This window comes from Talpa occidentalis, unplaced genomic scaffold, assembly GCF_014898055.3.
Source record: "Talpa occidentalis isolate TD23 unplaced genomic scaffold, MPIMG_talOcc4v2.1 talOcc4.7, whole genome shotgun sequence".
In the NCBI taxonomy this organism is placed as follows: Eukaryota; Metazoa; Chordata; class Mammalia; order Eulipotyphla; family Talpidae; genus Talpa; species Talpa occidentalis.
Genome location: NW_023605083.1, coordinates 4,532,783 through 4,555,552, shown reverse-complemented (window position 1 = coordinate 4,555,552; position 22,770 = coordinate 4,532,783). Strand labels below are relative to the sequence as shown.

The 22,770-nt window shown below is 52.9% G+C and overlaps 1 long non-coding RNA gene across 1 annotated transcript; it reads left to right on the top strand.

Annotated features, from left to right (window-relative positions):
* The first annotated feature begins 3,897 nt into the window (after positions 1-3,897).
* On the top strand, positions 3,898-22,265 carry LOC119231769 (uncharacterized). The gene is made up of 3 exons (XR_005121945.2): positions 3,898-3,987; positions 19,211-19,292; positions 22,017-22,265. It is a non-coding gene; the product is annotated as an uncharacterized LOC119231769 (long non-coding RNA).
* Positions 22,266-22,770: the final 505 nt, after the last annotated feature.

Genomic DNA, 22,770 nt, shown 5'->3' with positions numbered 1-22,770 from the left:
GAAAGCCCAACGCTGACGGTCCGGTTTTCTCTTTGCTGGTGCTGGGGGCCGGGCAGCCATCTGTTCAGGAAGGGGAGGCACAAGACGGGGAGCTCCTCCCGGCCCTGGGCTCTGAGAGGCCGTGTGGAACAGAGCAGGGCCGCGGAGCACTCCTGAGAGAGGAGATTTGTCCTGCGGCCGCTGAGGTTTGGGAGTGTTTGTTCCTGCAGCAGAGCCTCGCTTTGCCTGACTGGCACACCCGCTCCCACCTGCACGGCACCCACTCACGGCCCCGCCCGCCCCCACGGGAGTGCTCGGGAGTGCTCCTGGCGCAGCGGCGCGGGACATCCTGGCCTGCAAGGACCCGGCCTGCGGTCCCTGCCAGGACACCGTCAGGGCCTTCAGCTCTGGCTGGTACAGGGCAGCCGCCCTTCTCTGCCTGGCCTCTCTGAACCTGGCAGAGCCACATGGAACCTGGGCACAGCTGGGGTCCCTCCTGTGTGCACCCCTCTGAAGGCGGGAACCTCGACAAAAGCTGCAGCTGCTGCTGGCAGGGAGGAGGGACATCTGTGCCACACTAGCCCAGGTGCTCCTGCCAGTGCCAGAGCCAGGCATCTCCCTCAGGCCATTGGGGCCCGGTTGGCAGGGAGCTGGTGGCTCTGGGCCTCCCCAGCCTCCCCCCTGCCCGCACCCCTCCACCTTCTCCTGCCTCCTGATGCTGTTTTCTGTCAGGTGGGGGGAGGGAACCTTTCCCGCCTTGTCTACCTGGTGAGCCTCAGGCCTCCTGCCTCCCATTGGGTGCTCCCAGCTCTCCTGCTGGGCCCCTGGGGTCGCCCCCTTTCCTCCCCAGTCCCCCCCCCCTCCTCTGCCATTTCCACATGACCCGCCACTGGGCTTTGTGCCCCTTGCTTGGCCTGCTCTTCCGCCCAGGGAGATGGACCCTCGATGCAGGGACGGCCATCCTGGGCTCAGCCCCGGCGTGGACCAGGCAACGCTGGCATGTGGCGGGCAGGACGGGCGCCCGCTCCCCCTGGGAAGCCGAGCCTGCTTGTTGAGCCCAGAGACGCGTGGGCTGGCCCCATGGCTGGGCTGGCACCGATCACGCGCTCATCACGCTGCTTCTAGAGCCGCGGTTATTTGTCGTCCGTGTCTTAGCCCGGACTGCAGAGACGCCGGGAGCGGAGCCCCCAAGGCCCCGGGCAGCTCTTTGTGGGGAAGTTGGGAGGCTGCGTGCTGGGCAGAGAGCTCGCTGCCTGCGGAGGAGCCCCTGCCCCGGGCTGGGGTGTCATGGGGCTGGTCACGCTGCGGGCAGCTGGTCCTCCACCCCGCCGGGCCCTCCGTGGGGTGCAGGGAAAGCAGCCCAGCGCCACTGCCGACGAAGGGTCACCTGTGGACGGGGGCATAAGGCTCCCCGCATCTTCCACCATGTGCACCCTCCGGGAGGACGCCCATTGCCCCCTCTGTATGGGGTGGGGTACAGAAATGAACAGAAAGACGCACAGGGGTGCGGGGCCGAGCATCTGTCTGTCCAGCCTGGACAGAGAGGAGGGGAGCAGTAAGAAGTGGGTGCAAGAGCCCTGTGATTCGGCTCCCACGTCACAGAGGAGAAAACTGAGCCCAGACAGGGGACACGGCGTGCCCGGTGGGTTGAGCAGAGTGAAGGTCCTTCTCTTGCCCTTCCCCAGCCTGCCCCGGGTGCCCGTGGGGTGCTGTGAGGAGAAGCTGGTCCTGAGGGTGGATTGCGGGGTCTTCTGCGCAGGGTCATGGCTTAGCTTCTCGGCTTCAGCTCCCAGGGAGGTGGGGGGGAGGGGCCCATGAACCGGTCACCGGTGCCCCTGGCCGTGCAAGGAGGTGCCCGAGTGCCCGCGGATCTCTGCTGAGAGGCGTCTGGGCCTTCGGGATGCCTGGAGCCTGGACAGTCTCAGGGCCGGGAGGTGAGGACTCCCCGAGAGTGGGAGCCGGTGGGGCCAGGGAGGGCGCTGGGTGGCTCGGTGGGGGAGGTGGGCAAACTCTGTGCCGAGGCCCAGTCGCGCCTCCTCTCAGCACCCACGATGCAATCGCCCCGTGCTCCCGTTCATCGACGAAAGTGTCACTTGCGTCTCAAAAACAGTACGTCCTGGGTGAGCCAGCTGTTCGCCAAGGTCACGCAGCTGTGACTGAGCGAGAGTGAGAACCAGGCCCACCTGCCCTTGACCAGCGCGGAGCAGCAGGACCACGGCCCGGTCAGGGCCCCGGCCCTGGCGCTGCTGCCAACACAGGGGCTGTGAGTGACTCCTTGGATTAGGGCCCCTGCAGCCAGGGAGGCAGTGACCCCACTGAAAGCAACTGCTGGACCCGGGGTCTCCCGACCAGCTTTCCTTCCACGCCTGTGCTCTCCTGACCTGCCCCTCACCCCCAAGTCCTTCACTTTCCGACTTGCCCTCCAAGGGGCCAGCAAAGAGGCTGCTGGTAGCTCTGCACCTACAGTGTTTGACTGGGAGCCAGTTTGGGGGGCCCTCCCAGCCCGCCTCCTCAGAAATTGGGGTTTCTCTTCCTAATCCTAGAGGGATCCTAGGCCTTGACAGCCATGGGGTCCAAGCTGGTCCCTAGCCCACCACCCCGCGTCTGCAGCCTTTCCCTGCCCAGGTAGCGAAATTTTAAGCAGGCACGTTCCTGCTGCCCAATTTTCATTAATTGGATCTAAAAGGGTTTCTATTTTCTCCCCAAACGCTGATTGATCCAGGCGAGGTAAACAGCACTGCCAAAAATGGAGGGGGGGGGCTGCTGAGGAGATGGGATAACTAATGTGACTTGACATTTACTCAGAGCAGGGGGGAGGGGGGAGTCACACGCGTGTCTCAGCCCACGGTCTGGGGAGAGGAGCAGCGCCAGGCAGGCAGCAGCCGCAGAAGCTCCAGCTCCTCCAATTTCACAGGCTTCGGGCACCCCTGGGGGTTCTGCGCTCCCAGGAGGGGGGTCTGTGTCCTTAAATGTCTGTGCATTTTGCTCTGAATGTAGGACCCCAGAGGACGCGGCGAGGCCGAGCTGACGGTGTCCCTGTGTGTGACGGGGACAGATGCGAGCAGGCATCTCCCTCTCTGGAAGTCCTTTGCGGGGAGAGGGTGGCAGGGCATCAGGCGGGGGACTGGAAGCTGGGTCTCTCCTCCTACCGGAAAAAAAAATAAAAAAGGCCCTTCAAGGGTTCCTTGCCTCTGGCTGCCTCCATTTCCCTGCTCGGGGCTGCACCCGCTGCAGTCTGCAGATTTGGCAGAATTAGGATTTGGGAGTCACACTTGATGGGGAAATGGCAGGCGGTAGGTCCGTGCAGGCTAGAAGAGGGCCAGCAGGGGAAGCGCAGCCTCACCGGCCATACTCACTGACGTGCGGGACAGGCTCGCTCTTTGTCTGGCTAGTGTCTGCCCATACTTGCCATGGGCCAAGCCCCGTTACTTGCCAGGGCCCTGGGAGGGAGCAGCCTGCCTGCTTGGCCTCCCAGCCCAGCCTTGCTCTCTCCTCTGCCTCCTGTCACCTTCACTGCTTTCTGGAACCTTGGGTGTTGTGCTCTAGGATCTGCCCTCTTGTAGACCTTCCCCTTTCTGCCACCTGCCTTAAGCTGATCACATGACCTCCTCCTTTGGGAACCTTCCTGCCAGGAGAGTCTCCTTCCTCTGGGTACCCATGGACTTTATTTTCCTGACTACCACCCTTACCAGACTAAGCCCACCTGCTTCCCAAACCTGCCTTTTCTCTTCAGTATCATCCTAGTGGGGCCCTTTCAGTCTCAGGTTCAATGTCACTTCTTCCAGGAAGCCTTCCCTGACTGCCTCTTGCTACAGGACACAGTCATTTCACTTCCTGGCTGGTTTCTCAGCCTCTGGAACCACCTCTGCCCTCCACCCACCATTCAGCAGTTAGAACTTCCTTTTGTTGCATGTAATACTGCAGGGGGGCAGTATTTTCCATGGCTACTGGCTTCCACCATGGCTACTGGAGAAATCAGCTGCCGGTCTTACTGGGGTTCTCTTGAAGGTGAGTCTGACTTTTATTTCTCTGACTACTGTTTGTGAGTTTTCTCCTTCTATTGGTTTTCTGAAGCTTCGTTATGATGAGTTGAAGTGCGGATTTGTTTTAATCTATCTTTTTTGTCACTCTTCAATGTCTTTGATCAGTTCTAGAAAATTAGCTATCATCTCTGAAACCTTGCATCTTCCCACTTCTCTGACTTCCAGGAGCCTGTGCGCTCTGCCTTTTCTTTCCTCTTGTTTCTCCCATCTGTATGTGTCCCAGCTCCTGTAATGCATTGTGGATTATTTTGAACTAATTGTTTCTTTGGCTGCATTTAATTCATTCTTAAATTCATATGTTATTTTTCCCTTTATTATTTTGAAATTTAATACATATGTATAAATAACATGTATGAAGTGAAAACATACAATTTTGCAGAAAATTGAGAAACAAATGAGCATTTACTGGATAATTAGTATCCAAATATCCCTTGGGCCTTCACCAACAGATCAAGAAATCAAGCTTCTGAATTTTATTTCAGTTATCATACTGCTCATTTCTAGACCTAGTTTTTCCCCCATCAATTTAATATGCCATTTTAAATACTTTTATGTGATTGGTAATGCTTCAAGTTTGTCTTTGTATTTTTTAAAGCATAGTAAACTTAATTGTTTTATGCTGATTCCAAGATCTGAAACTTTTGTGGGTATGTGTGATACTGTGATTGATAAGAAATACATATTCTGTTACTCAGGTGACAAAATACATGTCTAGATATTTGGTCTTTTCCCATAGTTCCTGATTCACAGTCCCCAAACCCTTGGAATTTCCTAGTGCTGAGAGTGATAAAGGGATCTCTTGTTATGTGACTGAGGTGAATTTTGGAAGCCCCAAAGGGTGAGTGCTAGTTTCCAGGGGAACCAGCCATGTGATCAGAAGGTTGGAACTTCCAGTACTACCCTCTTAGGCAAGGGAGAAGGAAGACTGGAGATTGAATCAATTGCCAATGGCCAGTGGTTTAATCAGCTATGTTTAAGGCCTCCATAAAAGCCCAAAAAGAGGGCTTGAAAGAGCTCATGTGGAGGTGCTAGGGGAGTGGCTCCCTGGGGAGGGCATGGAAATCCCACATCCTTTCCCCATAACTGGCCCTGAGTGTCTCTTCCATCCGGCTGTTCCTGAGCTGCATGTGATTAGAGTATCAGCAATCTAGAGAGCAAGCAGGCCGCTGAGCAGAAGGCAGCGTGAGAGACTGAGCCCTCCACCCATGGACTCTGAGGCTATGTCCAGGTTGAGAGCATGGAATTGAGTAGAATTCCTGGACACCTGGCTGATTTCTAAGAACTGTTGTTGATTTGGGGAAGCCTCTCCACATAGTCATGATGGATTTGGGTCCAGAAACCCTTTTAATATGTTTCTAGTGTTTTGTTTTTCTTTCTCATGGTGTCTTATTTCCTTATGGGCACAGTTCTGTTTGCACATTGGTCATAGCGTTTGAAAACTTAAGCACAGGGATAATTTAAGGCATGGCATGAAGTTACCTTCCCCCAGAGAGGAAGGTACTTGCTCCTGCCACGCACTTGTGTGTATTGCCTGTCTGGACCCCCCTTATTTATTTTTTTAAAAGATTTTATTTATTTATACAAGAGCTGGGGTACAGGCCAGACATGTGGGAGGATGAGAAGATTCACCAGAGACAGTGGGGAGCAGAACAGGGAGATCTACTGAAATACCCTGCTGAGGAGAGCAGCGGGCGAGACAGGAGAGGTCTGCTGCGCCATGTGGGATTCTCGCTGGCTGGGATCAAACCGGCGCTGCAGAGGCGGCGGACAGCTTCACAGTGCGGCTCTCAACTGCCTGCGCCACCAGGGAGGCCCTGGATCCCCCTTAACTGGAGCTTGAGGTTCCCTAGAAGACCTGAGTCATTCATAGCCAGATGTAGGTTCTCAGAAGGGCTTGCTCACTTCTGGTTACCCTCTTGCTGAAGAGACAGCCGTGGGGTCCCAGCTGACTGTGGAGAGAATCTTCTACTGTAGGTCCCTGGCTTTTGTTTCTGTCCTTGGTTTTGTCACAGCTATCAAAGGGAAAGTCCCTTTGGGTTTGGTAAATATCTTTAGATGAAAATGTCTCCACTTACAACTATAGACAGATCAACAAAACAGAGACTAAATAAGGAAGCAGTAGCTTTAAATGAGGAGCTGACCAAATCAGTCTAATAGACATTTATAGAACATTGCGCCCAAACCCCTCTGCATACATATTTTTTTCAAGTGCACATGGAACATTTTTCAAGAATACACCATACTTTGGGACACAAGTAAATTGTTAATAAACCTACAAAGATTGAAATTATACCAAGTACTTTCTCTGGCCATAGTGCCATAGTTAGATATCAGGTATAAGAGAAAAAAAAAAAAAAAACAACAACAGGAAAACCTATGAATACAGGGAGACTAAACAATGTGCTACTTAATAACTATTGGATAAAAGAGGAAACTAAGGAAGAAATAAAAAAAAATACCGTGAGATAAATGGAAAGGTGAATACGACCTACCAGAATCTGTGGGATGTTGCAAAAGCACTCTTCAGAGGGACAATAATTGCAGTACAAGCCGACATTAAGAAGCATGAAAAATCTCAAATAAAAACCCTAATAGTACACCTAAAGCAACTTGAAAAAGAGGAACAAACAAGATCCAAGTAAGTAGAAAGAAAGAAATATAAAAATAAGAGCAGAAATAAATAAAATAGAGATAAAAGAGACTATACAAAAAAATCAATGAAACTAAAGTTGGTTTTTTGAGAAGATAAGCAAAATAGACAAACCTTTAACTAGGTTAACAAAGAAAAAAGAGAAAACATTAATAAATAGAATCACAAATTAAAGAGGAGAGATCACCATAGGTAGCATCAAAGTATAAAGGATCATAAGAAATTACTATGAACAGCTATATTTCAATAAATTCAATAACCTTGAAAAAATGGAAAAATTTCTGCATCAATACAGTCTACCAAGACTAACCCAGGAAGAAACAGATGAGTTGAATGAAACATGGAAATTGAAATAGCAATAAAAAAATCTTCCCAAAACGAAAGCCCAGGACCAGTCTGACAAATGAATTTTATCAGACCTTTAAAGAAGAACTAATGCTCATCTTGCTCAAATTGTTTTTAAAAATACAAGAAGAGAGAACTCTTCCTAAAGCATTTTATGATGCCAGTGTTACCCTAATGCCCAAACCAAATAAAGACAACACACAAAAAAATACAGTCCAATATTCCTGATGACCATGGACACAAAAATCTTCAACAAGATACTAGAAAACTGAATTTAACAATCTGATCACAAGGATTATACACCATAATCAAACAGGATTTATCCCAGGGATACAAATCAGCCAAAGTAATACATCAGATCAACACAAAAATAAGAATCATGATTTAACATTAATAGATACAGAGAAGGCATTTGATAAAAATTCATCACCCATTTATGATGGAAAATATAAACAGAATGAAAATAGAAGGAACGACATCCATAGACTAAGGGTTGTGTATCACAAACCAACGACCAATTTAACACCTCATGATGAAAAACTGAAAGCTTTCCCCTATGATCAGGATCAAAAAAAGGATACTTAATTGTCACCACTTTTGTTTAAATTAGTGTTAGAGGTTTTGGTCTAGAACTATCAGACAAGAACAGGAAAGAGAGGGAATCTAAGTTGGAAAAGAAATGAAACGACCATTCTTTGCAGATGACATGGTATGGAAGCTGACCTTTCACCCCTCCTTCCTGGGCTCCTGCTTCAGCTCCACGGAGCTGCTCTGGACCCTGAAGGTCAGGTGTAGGCAGAGGCTATTTGGTTCCTTCAGGATGAGATGCTTTCCCTGCCTCCTGGCCTAAGTGCTGCTTGCCTTCCAAGTCTCAAGTTAGACATCACCTCCTCCAGGACAAGACACTCCACCAAACCTCTTGCTAGATCAGGTGCCCCATCCTTGCACTGACCACATTGGACTGTTATTACTGGCTTTTCTGTCTGTCACTCTATTCGACTGTGGACTGAATCAATATGAATGATTGGATGGATGGGTGTATGGATGGGTGTATGGATGGGTGGATGGATGGATGGATGGATGGATGGATGGGTGGGTGAATGGATGGAAGGGTGTATGGATGGAAGGATGGATGGATGGGTGTATGGATGGGTGTATGGATGGGTGGGTGGATGGATGGATGGGTGGGTGGGTGGATGGATGGGTGGGTGGATGGATGGATCAATGGATGGATGGATGATGGATGGATGTATGGATGGAAGGGTGTATGGATGGAAGGATGGATGGATGGGTGGGTGGATGGATGGATGGGCGGGTGGTGGGTGGATGGATGGGTGGGTGGATGGATGGATCAATGGATGGATGGATGATGGATGGATGTATGGATGGGTGTATGGATGGAAGGATGGATGGATGGGTGGGTGGATGGATGGATGGCGGGTGGGTGGGTGGATGGATGGGTGGGTGGATGGATGGATCAATGGATGGATGGATGATGGATGGATGTATGGATGGAAGGGTGTATGGATGGAAGGATGGATGGATGGGTGGGTGGATGGATGGATGGGCAGGTGGGTGGGTGGATGGATGGCGGGTGGTGGTGGGATGGGTGGGTGGATGGATGGATGGATGAGTGGATGGATGGATGGATGGGTGGGTGGGTGAATGGAAGGATGGATGGATGGAAAGATGACTTCTTGCCCCACCAAACTGTCAATATTTCTGGCTCTTTGGGACACATCTCCTCTATGTCCCCCTCACCCTCCGTGAGTGGTACTGTCCAGTAGAAGGGCTGTCGTTTCCTCATTCCAGCTCCGTCTTTTGCACAGAGCACTCCTTCTAGCACACCCTTCCTTAGTCTGGCCCCTAAATCAGGAACTGGGGCTGTGGTTCTCAGGAACAGAAGACTATACCAGAGCGGGTGGTTTAATCTAAACTACAGGAAATCCATTTCATGTAAAGTCTATTCTTGTGCACACCAACTCCAAAACCTGCTACCAAGAGAGCCAGACAGGGAGGAGTCCGGTCCAGTGGCCATGTCCAAGGTCTCCAGGCCTCTGACTATGGGCCTTGAGGAAATAATTTAAGCATCACCTTAATCCTCCATCAGTGAGATGGGAAACTGTCTCCCTGACCTCAGCGTCCCGAAGGGCAGCCAGGAAGATGGTGCTCTCTGGCCTCTGCTGACCGTCCCGGGAGCCGGCGTGACAGGTGGGAGGGTGTCATTTCAAGAGCAGGGGGAGCGTGGAAGGAGCTGCAACCAGCAAATGACAGCATCTGGTTTGCCTTTTAGACACTCCTTAGGCTAATGGGGGAGCAGGGATAGGAACCTGACATGAGGGGGAGAAGGGAGGTGCCTGGGAGTTGGGGGGCAGAGGCAGAGACTGTAGAAATGGAGACAGGAGGAGACATTTGAGGGGGTCTAGAAGTCAGGTGGACCTGGCGACAGGTTGGACATCAGGGCTAGAGGGCAGGGAAGACAGCTGCAGGAGGAGGGGGCTCCCTTGCAGAGCAAGGGGCCCTGGAGGGGGACCCCATCTACCTGGGGGCATGGTAGGGCAGGCCATGAGGAAGCTGGGTTCTGATGAGGGTGCATTTGGGACGTCCAGCTGGGATGTCCAGTATCTATGATGGTGACTGGTCTGGGGCAGGCGATGAGCAGTTGTACCCCCTCCCTGACCCCCTTGATGTGAACTTGGACCCGACACTGGGTGTTTGGCAGTGCTATTATTTAGGGATTTACTCCTCCACCCCGATTTTGGTGAGGCTTCAGGTTGGCCGGGTGGCCACCGGGCCTTGGCCCCCTCGAGCCGGAGGAGGACGTGACGGGCCCAACGGGCAGTGGGAGGCCTGGGCGGATCACGCGCCCGTCAGCACAGGGAAGGGCAGGATGATGGCAAGATTCCTGCACATCACAAAGCCCTTAAAATAGACAAACGCTTCCTGGACGTTCCCGTTCCTGGTCTTGGTCACGGAGGACAGGGTGAGGCGGGTTTTTCCTGAGTCCAGAGAGGGACGGTGACTGCCACGGGGCACCCCGTCAGCGGGCGCGTGGCCCAGCAGCCACGTCTCCTCCCTCCCCCACCAAGAGGGGCGGCAGGACAGAGGGACGAGGGCCGCTCCTCCATCCTCACGGGGTGGACGTGGCCTGCCTCGCCGGAAGCCCCTCTATCCCGGAAGTGGAAGCAGCCGCAGACAAGAATGGGGGTCAAGAAGTCTGTTCAAGGATTTAGTGATCACCCCGGACAGCCATGGGGGCGTCTCTGCATCCTCTCTTTTCTTGCCCTCCTGCATCCAAACCGCAGCCTGATGGGCCAGCCAAGGGGGGCCGTGCCCGTGGCCGCCGTCCACATCAGTCATTACCATCTCCCTCCTGGGAGACCCCGAACAGCCGTCCAGTGATGGTCTTAAACAGTCAGCAGACTGCGTCATGCTCTTGCTTGAACGCCCGCGGCCTCTGTCCCTGTCCCCGCTCTCGGCCTGGGCATGCTGGACCGCACGGTCCTGCCTCATCACGCTGGCCCCGCTTCTGCTCATTGTCCTCTGGCCTCCAGGGCCTCTCACCCCGCCCACGCCTCAGGCTACATGCTGGTGGTTCCACCACCTGAAATGCTTTTCCACACGCTCAACTGGGGTGACGCCTGCTCAGCCCAGAGGTGTTGGTTGGAACGTAGCCTGAGCGTCGTATTTATAGCAGGTGCTCCTGTTACTTCTGTGCTGTGCGTCGCCCACAGTGTTCGCTGCAATCTGTAAGTCCCCTCTCCCTCCCTTCCGCGTCTCTCTTCTCTGTTCAGAGTCTGCCTCTCCTTCAGAGGAGGCAGGGGCCTGGGGGATGGCTGTCATCACCGTGCATGCGCCCTGTGGCACAGGCTGGCACTTAGCAGCTGCTCCATGCATATTTTTTTGGATAAAGAAACACATTTGTCCATGAAGTAGTGATGACGTGTTTCATGGGGTTGTTCTGAGCTTCCAGGGGGATGGGACCGCAGGACACATGACATCCAGCTCCTGGCACCGAGGCGGGAGTTAAGGTGGCTCCTGTCACCCCCTCCTGGACTGGCAGCTCCTGGACCCCGCATCCGCTCAGTGCCTGGCCCAGCCTGGCAGTAAATCTGCTGGGTCTTGAAGGAGAGATTTACAGGACAGAGACAGAGGACTTGAGTCACTGTGCTCAGCCATTGTTTTTGTTGCCTAGGAACCCCACCCCCTCCCAGAGGTGAGTGACTTTGTGGGTGAAGAACAAGGAGGGAATGACCCAGAAAGCAGAACAGTCTCCACCACAAGCAGATTGGGAGAGGGGCTTGGGAGTGTTACCAGCGCTGGGGTTCAGGGCAGGAAGAGGGGCTGCTCCCCTGTTTGGGCAGATTGAAGATGCGCACAGATTTCCCTGGCATCCGTCACCTACAAACGGCGTTAACATCAGACCATGTTAACTTCTGTATTTTGGTCCCAAAAGTCCTTGAAGGAACCTGATGGCAGCTTGTCTGGAAGCTCTGGGGGCCTGGAGTTGGCTACTGAGTAGTAGGGGTCCCCCAAAGGTACCCATAGGGCCCCTCCCAGTCGGGGCCTCGGTGGGCGCTCAGGGTCAGATGCAGCATTCCTGCTGCCAACGCGGCTCCACTCTGCTGTCCCCTCCGGGACCCTTCTGGGTGGTCTCCACACATCATGTGAACCCTGTCCCCACCCAGCTTCACCAGTGGCCGAGGAGAAGGCTGTACCCCATTAGGGAAGAGCATTAGCCCAAGTTTGAATCCCATAGCCATCTTTTGCTGGCTGTGGGGCCTTAGTGTTGCCCAACTCCTCTGGGTCTCAGTTTCCCCTTCTGTAAAGCAGGGATGATGTCTTTCCTCGCGTGCCTCGAGCAGCATCTCTGGAATGTTTGGCATCGACCCTCACTGGGCACCTTTTGAGCTGACAAGGCTCTTGCTCTGGTGAGAGGAGCTGGGGTGGGGCTTCCTCTCTGAAGTTGGGTTCCAAATGGTGAGGGATGCAGCATGCGCAGGAAGTCTGGGGTCCTGGGATCACTGGAAGTCGCCAAACAAGGGCTAAACATTCAGAAAGGCCATTTTCCCCCGGGGGACGCTGGAACTGTCGCCATCACCCCAGCAGCACAGCCTACAAGGATATAGGAGCAAAATGACAGTAGAAAAGGTGGCGGGAAGCAGAGTGTGTTGTGCTCCGAGAACGTGCTTTCGCCTTGCTGAGGACCTCACGAGGATGAGCCATATCCTCTTAAATTGTGCCTCGAGTAGTGGATTCTGTCACTATCTCTATTTTATAGACGGGACAACTCCTATCAGGGAGCTGAAATGACTTCCCAAGGTCACCCCGTTGTACACAGCGGGGACAGAAGGGGCAGAAGTGCATGAGCCTCTTACTTCTCTGCCTGGCTGCCTCCTTTTAGCCCATCTTCTCCTTCCTCCCTGTGCTGATGTCTACTGTTCCCTCTTCCTTCGCTCATAGACATTCTGCCTCGGAGCACGGTGAGGTGAGGGTGTGTGCAGCAGGACTGCTGGGAATGGAGCACTGGTGGAGGCCTCCGAGGGCTTTGATATTGCATTTCCTGCATTCATTCTGCCTGGTTGAGATCTCTGAGGCTTGAGGGTGGGGAGAGGGTCTACCAGCAGTGGCATTTGGTGTTCCCTGGGGAAGGGACTCATCCCAAACCACCCCAACACTCCAAGGCCATCTCGAATCTTTCACCCTGGAGGCTGCCCTGATTTGGCCATCCCTCTGGTTCACCCTTCCCAGCACTCTCCTGGGGCTAGGAAGACAGGCAGACATGAGAATGCTTATATCTGGATTAAAATTCTACCTGTGTGCCTCTCTAGAAAACCCACAGTGAACATCATACTTAATGTTGAAAGATTAAATGCTTCCTCCTTAAGATCAAGAATAACAGAGATGCCCCCTCTTACCACTCCTATTTAATATTGTATTGGAGGTTCTGGCTAAGGTAATTAGGCAAGAAAACAAAGTCAAAATTAGGAAGGAAAAAGTAAAACTATCTCTATTTGCAGATGACATGATCTTGTATATAGAAAACCACAAAGAATTCACTAAAAACATATTGGAACAAATAAATGAATTTGGCAAGGCTACAGAATACAAAATCAACATACAAAAATCACTCGCAACGAACACTGAAAATGAACTTTAAAAAATATTCCATTTATATTTGCAAAGAATAAAATACTTAGGAATAAAATTATCACAAGCACTGTAAGAAGTATACATCGAAAACTACAAAACATTGCTGAAATAAATTAAACGATGATCTAAACACATGGGAAGACATCTGATGTTCATGGATGAGGAGAGCTTAATATTGCAATACCAACCAAAGTGACCTAGAAATTTAATGCAATCCCCACGGAAATTCGAGTTGGCTTTTTTTTTTTTTTTTTCCAGAAATGGGCAAACTGATTCTAAACCTTATATAGAAATGTGAGAGACCCAGAATAGTCAAACAATCTAAAAAAAAAATAAAATTGGAGAACTCATACCTTCTGATTTTGAAATTTACTACACAGCTACAGGAATTAAGACAGCATAGCAATGACATTAGACTATAGACCAATGGAATAGAATTGAGAGCCCAGAAATAAACCCATACCTTTATGTACAATTGATTTTTGACAAGAGTGCCAAGATCATTTAGTGGGAGAAAGAGTAGTCTTTTCAAAAAATGGTATGGGTCATGGAATACCCACCTCAAAAGAGTAAGTTGGATCCCTACCTCACACCATATGCAAACATTAACTCAAATGAATCATAGACTTAAATGTACGAGGGAAAACTATAAACCTCTTCGAATAAAATATAAGAGTCAATCCTTATGCCCTTGAGTTTGGCACATGACACCAAAGCACAGGGACAAAAGAATAAATAGCTAAATGGGGTTCATCAACATTTAAAACTTTTTGAGCTTCAAAGGATGCCAAGAAAGTGAGAGGACAATCCACAGAATGGGAGACTTATAGACTTATAGACTGTAAATCATGTGTCTAGGAAGAGACTTGTGTCTAGCATATACAGAGAACTCTCACAAAAAAATAAAAGACAAACAATCCAATTAAAAATGAGTAAAGGAACTGTGGGAGAGGAGGGAGTGGGATCAGAGGGTGGGAGGAAGGAGCACAGGGGACTGTGGTGATGGTGCGCGGGTGCACTGGTGAAGGAAATTCTATGGGGACTCAACCTGAGGGGGTGGGGGGAAGAAATATTGTTTAAAAAATAAAAAAATTAGGGCCTCCCAGGTGGCACAGCAGTTGAGCGCTGGGTTGCGAAGCTGCCCGCAGCCTCTGCAGCGTCGGTTCGATCCCCGGCTGTTCCCCGGCCACCGGAGGAGGGTCTCACATGGCATGCAGACCTCTCCTGCTCCCCTCAGCAGTGTCCTTCGGTCCTTCTGCCTGCTCTGCTACCCGCTCTGCTCTGGTGAATTTTCTCACCCTCCCGCGCTTCTGACTGTACCCAGTGCTTGTATAATAAATAAATATATCTTAAAAAAAAAGATTTAAAAAAATTAAAAAATTAAATTAAAAATTAAAAAAAAAAACGTGTAAAGGATTTGAAGGTACATTCTCCCAGAGAACACAGGAACATTGCAACAAGTCCATGAAAAGATGCTCAATACTATTAGCCATCAGAGAAACGCAAATCAAACCTCAATGAAATTTCCCTTCACCCCTGACAGAATGACTGAAATAAAAAAGATGGACAATAACACGTGCTGGCCAGGGCATGAAACCCTGGTATGTTGCTGGTGGGGTTGTAAAATGGTGCAGTTGCTTTGGAAAACAATATGGCAGTTCTTCAAAATGTTAGACGTTGTTACACATAAGCACTTTCCTGTCTATACACCCTGTCCCATCTGTATATCCACCAGAACTGAAAACATGTTCATATCAACTCTTGTCCTGAACGTTCATGCCAGCATGATTCCTAAGAGCAAAAAAGTGGAAAAAGCCCCAATGTCCACCATCGAATGCAGGAATAAAAGTACAGGAACAAATAAACAAAATGTGGTGTATTTATGCCATGGAATATTACATGGCAATAAAAAAGAATGGTTCATATGTCAGCTGTAACACAGATGCATCTTGAAAGCATTATGCTAAGTAAAAGCAGCCAGTCACAAAGGCCACCTATTCCATGATCCCATTTATATTAGGAGTCAGAATAGGTGCATCTAGAGGGAAAGAGAGTGGACATTGGTAGCCAGGGACTGGCAGCATGGGGAATGATGGCTCCAGGGAGAGGCCTTTTTTGGGAAGGAGGAAATTTCTGAAGTTGGACAGGGTGATTGCCGCACCGTTCCATGGATGGACCAAAACATGGACCAAAACACCGAATTCTACGCTTTAAAAGGGCAAATTTGATGGTGTGGGATTCTACCTCAATAAAACAGTTCGTTAAAAGGGAGGAGGCTCAATTCCTAATTACAAGCATTGTAGGGACAGAGAAAGTAAAATGACCCGGGGAGGAAGCAAACAAATCTAGGACATGGACAGTCAGTGGCATGAAGATACATTTCCCACACATCACCTGGAGAACAGCCCTGGGAGGCTCTCGGGGGGCTGGTTACCCCTGGGTGTTACAGGTGCAGTGCGGCTGTTACTTTTGCCAGCTGTGGCCAGGATCATGCTTGTTCGTGTTGGTGTGTTTAGAGAATACTGAAGGATGTTGGCTGAAACGACCTGTCCGGGACTGGCTTTAAATTTGCTCCCATGGTGTCAAGAACACAATAACAGAAAGGGTAGCTAGAGCAGGGAGGGCAGAGTCTGCGCAGACTCAAACTGAAGGGTGGTGCATGGACCCACTAGAATCCTCTCTTGACTTCTGGGCATGTTTGCAAACATTGCTAAGCCAAACCCTTTCAATGTTAAAAAATAATATCCTGCTCTGTGGGCTCGAGTTTCTGGGGTCAGTTCTCTGAAGCTGGGTTGGTTTGCGCATCTATAAATGAGGTGATCTGTGTCCCACTTTACAGATGAGGAGACCGAGGCTCAGAGAGGTGTATGACCCGCCCGGGCCGGCCTGTCTTAGACTCTTCCACCTCACTGGCCTGAAACCCTGGCTCTGCCCGCTTGCTCCTGGGCTGGTGGGGTGGACGCCCTCACCATGGTCACTCCTGGGATGTGTGTGTGAGAGAGACCTCAGCCCTTCTCCAAGGCCAGTCCCAGGCCTTTCCAGGGTGGAGTCTGTTTTCTTGCTTCAGTGGGCGTCTGGCCGGCAGAGCTCACACAGGCCCCTCAGTCACGCCCCACTCACCCTCTGCCCCGACTCCGGATGTCCAGGAGCCAGGCCCCGCGGCCCAGGCAGGGGGACAATGGGCCCTTTGGAGGCCAGGCCAGGGCCTGGGCCTGGGCTGTGGGCGGTGGCTGAGGCTACCACAGAGGGCCGCTTGTGGCCGCCCTGGCTGCTGCCAGAAATACGCTGTGCTGGGCTGGGCTGGAGCTCCTGAGGCCTCGCCCTGGGCTCGGCTTGGAGCTGAGGGAATGAGAACTTTAGGAGGAGGGCAGGCCTATCTGGGGCCTTGGAGGGGGCTGAGAAGAAAATGGACCCCAGCCTTTAGCCCACCCCTGTGGCACAAGCCCGCTCCTGAGCCCCTGTGGGCTCAAATCCTGGCTCTGCCTGGTGGGGCCGCAGGCCCTGCACGTGGGGCGGCTCATTGGCCGCTACCCTGAGCCCCACTCTGCCCGTCTGAGGGGTGGGGACACCTCCTAAGACCTTCACGGGGCTGTAAAGATTCTAGCAGATGCAGACAAGACCCCCGGGAGAGTCTGTGCCCCCAACCTGACTGCTCATACCCTGCTTCTACTCCGGTCCTCCTCCGGCCCCCAGCTCAGTGCTGTTCCTGCTGCTGGGGTCTCTCTGAACTTGGGGCTGGTGGGGGCGCTCTGCAGGGCCTGAAAGGTGGTTGAAGCATGCGCACATTTGCATCACCACTCTTTGGGGGCCTCAAAGCCCTGGAGACCTGGTGGAGGCTCCCCAGCCCCCTCCCCTCCCCTCCCCTCCCAGCCCAGCCCTGGGTATCCCACTGCCTCCCGGGCTGTCTCTGGGGGGCAGCCTCCACGGTCCTTCTGGCATGACCTGCAGGCGGGAGCTGGCGGTGGGAGAGAGTTCAGGCGCTTTCCCCGCAGGACTTCTGCATCTGCCTCTCTTTGCCCGGGTGATGGGGGCGGATGACTCAGGAGCTTGCAAGTTGAGGCCTGTGGTTCACAGAGAGAAACGATCCAGGTTCAAATCCACAGTCTGACGGCAGCAGGGGGCCCTTGGAGAGGGAGGGATGGAAATGTGCGGAGCTGGTTCTTCTGGAAGCCAGGGGACTAGGTCTCCCCCTCCCCACCCCCTGCATGTCCTTGAAGCTATTTTTACGTGTTGCTGGAAACCAGAATTACAGCCGGAGCCAACAGCACGGGGAGGTTTCCCGGGCATTGCTGGTCTTGCCCAGGGGAGCATGGCCATTCCCAGCGGCTGGTGGAGCCCGGCCAGGCGCTCCGAACGTGGGTGGGGGCGCCTGGGCCCCGACCCCTGGGAGCCTGGAGGTCACTGTAGGCGGGCCCCCACCTGGCTGGCACAAACGTGAAGGACAAAGACGTGGGCTGGAGCAGGGATGTGAGGGCCCTGGGGTCCTGGAGGCCTGCCTGAAACCCAGAATGCTCACAAGGCTCAATAATCCACTCATTCATGCGTTCATCCCCTCCTCGGGCTCTTTTTACTCCTCACACATTTAACCAGGGTAGGCGGTGGAGGGGGATCCCCACGAACACCAGATCCCTGCTTCCAAGGTGCTTGCAGATCTGACTGCCTCACTCTCTTGCTCAAATCCTCGCCCACTGGACATGGTGTCAGCTGCAAGTCTCTGGAACGTTCCACACTCACCTCGGCCTCCTAAGAGAGCCAGGATCCTGCCTCTTTGGCTCTCTGCCCACTGCAGAGGGCTGGACTTTTCCCAAGGCTGTTTCAGGAGCCCCAGGGGTGCTGAGCTGGAGGGAGAGGGCAGAGGCGGGTCTTAATAGGTCAGTTCTGGGCTGTTCTTTTAGGGCGCTCTGCAAAGTGGGGAGAACAAAAGGAGACCCAAGAACTGGAGTCCCTGAGGCTAAACTGAGCTGTAAAATGGAGAATGGGTGGTCCCGGGGAGGGCAGGAAAGCCTCATGGGAGGGGGTGGGTAGAGTGGGGGGGGGGTTGAGAAGTGTTTAAGTGTTACTGAGGGGTAAAAACTGGGCCCTCCCTGATGCTCTTTGCAATAGGAGAAAAAGATTGGGAGTCCCCATGTCTAATCCACAGGTGCGCTCTGTCCCAAGCTTCCTTTAATGAGATGCTGCAGGGACCAAGTCTCATGGGCCCCAGAGTCACTTGGGTTACATCTGTGTGATTTGCAAGGCTCTCCAAGTGCTGCGGTCTGCCCAGCTTTTTAGTATTGTTGTTCATCTCTTTCTCTTCTCCCCCAAATCCTCATTTAAGCTCCACCTTCCGGCCTGATCACCTTCATCTGGACACCTCCCAACCCTGCGGGAACCTGTGCCACCAGCCCCCGCCGGCCCCTCCAGCCCTCTCTTACTTATTCCCAAGTATCCGGTCTCCTGGGTGATGTGTCCCCAGCCTTGGTTGCCAGTTGACATGCACAGTTTGTCTACCTTGTTTCCTACCTTGGCATGATTTTTAGTGCAGTTTTAGAGAGAAAAATGTAAAATGATGCATAGGTGACTTTTGCTAGTCTGTTTACACTTAGCAACACACACACACACACACGCACACACACGAATAACCAGATAATCAGGGAACTGATACTGCCAGCTTGTCTTTCAGGTTATCAATAAGCGGTAATTCATTTGTTAGAAATATCCATGGGGCATCTATGTCTCAGATGTTCTGCTGGGTTCTGGTGCTGTAAGTGTACATAATGGGGCCCTCGTAAGCCATCCAAACCCTAACCCAACACCAAGCCTAGATTCAACCCTAACCCCCAACACCAACCCTAATCTGAATGCCAGCCCTACCCCAATCTCACCTCAACACTATCCCAGCCAAACCCAATACCAAGTCTACCCTTTACCAAAACCCAGCCCTAACCCAAAGTCCAAGCCAAAATTCAACATCTAACCCAAAACCCAACCCCAGCCCCCAACTTCAATTCTAACTTTTGTGTTAAAAATCTTCTAAGAACTGTTTCCTTCTCCTTTGTAGACAACAGAGCGTGTGGAGTAATAATGAAACTCACTTGATCCTGCTCTTCCAGTGCTTTCCACCTGGACAAGGTGGAGGGCAGGTGAGATGAAATTGAACACCAGCTGAATCCAGGAGATGACTTTGAAAAAGTAGATGTGTATGTTTTAATGTAAATCCCGGCGAGCCTTTCTGTGGTCATTTTCTAAAATCAAGGTCTTTTGCGCGTCCTGCCCATCTCAGCTGTGCCTCCCTTGCCAGCCTCTGGGCCACACGCTCTCTCCTTCTGGGCTCAAGGCTCACACACTGTCCCTGTGGCTGGGGATTTTTCCTTGTTGCTCCTGGGCTGACTCCTGCCCAGTCCTCAGGCCCCTGTGCAGTGTCACTTCCTCTGGGAAGCCTGCCCTGCCTGCGCTCGCCCCCCAGACTCCTGTTTATTTCCTTCCTGCTCCTGGCGCCTGTGCTTTCCTTTCGGGTCATTTATGGATATTTGCGGCCACATGTTTGTTTGCATGTTTATCTCTTTAACGTCTGTCTTTCCAGCTGGAGGGCAAACTCTTTCTGGGTCAGGACCCTGTTTTGCTCACTGTTATAGCTCCCAGGACCTAGTATAGTGCCTGGCACACAGCAGCTCCTCCCTTGGCCCCCAGTCTGTTGAATGAACAAATAGATGCATTTTCCACTTCATCAAAGTGAGAGACTGCAGTGACATGAAGCTCCTGGGTAGGTCCCAGGCCCTGCTCTGCACCCCAGGAGTAGCCAGGAGGGAGGGGCCTGGCCTCTCCCAGTGCAATTTGCTCTGGGTTTCTGCTTCCAGCCAGCTCTTCCAGGCTTACTTGAAAACAGGATTTTTTGAGAATCCATTTCCTCATTTCAGATTTTTCCTCACATTGCGTGGGAGGTCAGCAGGTATTATCCTCACTGTTTTGCAAGATGCTTTTGCCCAGAGAGGTAAAAACACTTGTGTGGGTCACCTGGCTGGTGGCTGCTTGGGCGGCAACTCCAAAACCCTGCTTCTAGCCTCTGGCAGTTGACCCTGTCCCTGTTTTCTTTCTGCCCCAGCTCCCAAGGTGCTCAGCTGTGTCCCCTCCAGGTGCTCAGCACCCAGCAGCTGCCACGGGACCCTGATAAATGCCAGGCCCATCTTCCCATTTGGTTGCTAGGCATGTTAAGTCTGGTGTTGGAATCAGGTTTGTAGGGGATGAGTCAGAGGTCAGCATTCTGGGAGACACCATCCCCTAGAGGTGGATTCTTCACACCCAAATAGGGTCATCCTTTCTGGAGGATTAGGACAAGAACCTTGGTCATATGGTCACTGCTGTTACAGGGAGCCCAGGGGGCCAGGCCTGCGCGAGTGGCCTGTTATCTCACTGGAGCTTGACAGCCACTCAGGTTACCAGATGAAAACACCTAGGCATTGGGCCTCCTTGGTGGCGCAGCGGTTGAGTGCTGGGTTGCGACGCCTCCTGCAGCCTCTGCAGCGCCAGTTCGAGGATCCCACATGGTGCGCAGCGCAGGTGTCTTCTGCCTGCTCTGCTCCCCGCTCTGGCTCTGGTGAATTCTCTCACCCTCCCGCGCTTCAGACTGTACCCAGTGCTTGTATAAATAAATAAATCCTTAAAAAAAAAAAAAAAAAGAAAGAAAACACCTAGGCATCTTTTGCGTCTCTTGCCCAGGACAGCAGCCAGGAGGTGTTGCTGGTAGGATCTAAACCCAGATCTGCTGCAGGATCTTAATCTGATACTTTTTTTTTTTAATTTTTTTTAATAGAGGCATGTTTTATTTTATTTATTTATTTGTTTGTTTGTTTTGTTTATACATGCACTGGGTACAGTCAGAAGCGCAGGAGGGTGAGAGAATTCACCAGCGCCAGAGCGGGGAGCAGAGCAGGCAGAAGGACCGAAGTACACTGCTGAGGGGAGCAGCGGGCGGCAGGAGAGGTCTGCGCGCCATGTGGGACCCTCCTCTGGTGGCCTGGGAGCAGCCGGGGATCGAACCGGCGCCGCAGAGGCCGCGGGCAGCTTCGCAACCCAGCGCTCAACCGCTGCCCCACCGGGGAGGCCCTGATACTTTTTGTTTTTAAAGATTTATTTATTTATGCATACAAGAGCTGGGGTACTGGTCAGAGATGCGGGGTGCATGTGTGTGTGTGTGTGAGGATTCACCAGAGTGGGGAGCAGAACAGGCAGCCTGACTGAAACACACTGCCGAGGGGAGCAGTGGGCTCTGCTGCGCCATGTGGGTCTCTCCCTGGCCGGCTGGGGATCGAACTCGTGCTGCAAAGGCTGCGGATTGCTTAAGCCCTTGCGCGGTGCTTAACCCCTTGCGCCACCAGGGAGGCCCAGGATCTCGATCTGATGCTTAAAGGCAAAGACTGTCAGGCGAATCCCAGGCGAGCCAAGCAAAGACTGTCGAGACGTCGCCGGAGCCGCGCCCCAGCGCCGTCACCGCCTGGGGGGCGTCCCGGTGGCGGCGGCCGCCCGGGTCGGGTGGGCGTGGCCTGGGCCCCGCCCCCAGCGCGCCGTCGTCTCGGCCCCGCCCCCGCGCCGGCTTCGATAGGCTCCGCCCCCGAGGGCAGCGCGGGCCTCCCATTGGCCGCCGTTTCCATGGTTACGCGGGCCGGCGGAGCTGCCAGCTTCCTGACACGTGTCCCCCCGAGCCTCCCGGAATTTGACAGGAGACCATGTGCGCGGCAGCGCGGGAGCCAGACAAAGGGCCGGGGGAGGCGGGGAGCGAAGCCCGCGGGGAGACCAGCGCGGCCGGGCGGGGACGAGCCTTACGCCTCCCCGGAGGGGAGCCCCCACCCCCGCCTTTTTGTGTTTTACAGGAGAGAAAAACCCAAAAAGAATTGCTGCGGGAAACGAGGTGGGAGAGATGCCAGCCGGTCCCACCTGCCCACCCTCCTCGGGGAAGCCGGCCCGGCGCATTCTCCCGGAGACACCCCTTGTTTAGGCCCCAGCGTCTGCGCGCCCCGGACCTCCCTGGACCTCGGGCCTTGGAGTTTCAATTGTTTCTCTGGCTTGTTCAGAAGGTGGAAGCTTAACCAGTGTGGCCGTTTGGATTCTTGAAAAGGAGACATAAGGGTGGGGACCTCACTCTCCCTCCATCCTGCAGTTGCTTCTGCGCCCCCACCTGGGACCCTGAAACCCCTCACCCTTCACTGGGTTCCTGGGCTTGGTGTCCAGACAGGACCTGGACTGGGCTGCTCAGGTCAGCGCAAGACAGACGCCGCCCGCCTCTCGTGTGTGTCTCCCGAGGCTCTGGCGGTTGTGGGCTGCCTGTCTCTGCGCCCAGGCCACGCACCATCAACGCCCCCTTCCCATTCGCTCCGTGGGATCTCCCCCAAACCTGCCTTGAGCTTACACCTACCCGAACGTGTTTTTACAGTTCTCTCAGAAGTGGGCCACAGGTCTCGTTGGGCTAAATTCAAGCAGTGGGCAGGTCTGGGTTCCTTCTGAGGCCTCTATGAAGAGTCGTTTCCTTGCCTTTTCCAAAGGCAGGGGTTGTCCACGCGGCTCAGCCGGCAGCCCCTTTTCACACTCAAAGTCCGAGTGGCCACGCCAATCTTTCCCCATCGTGAG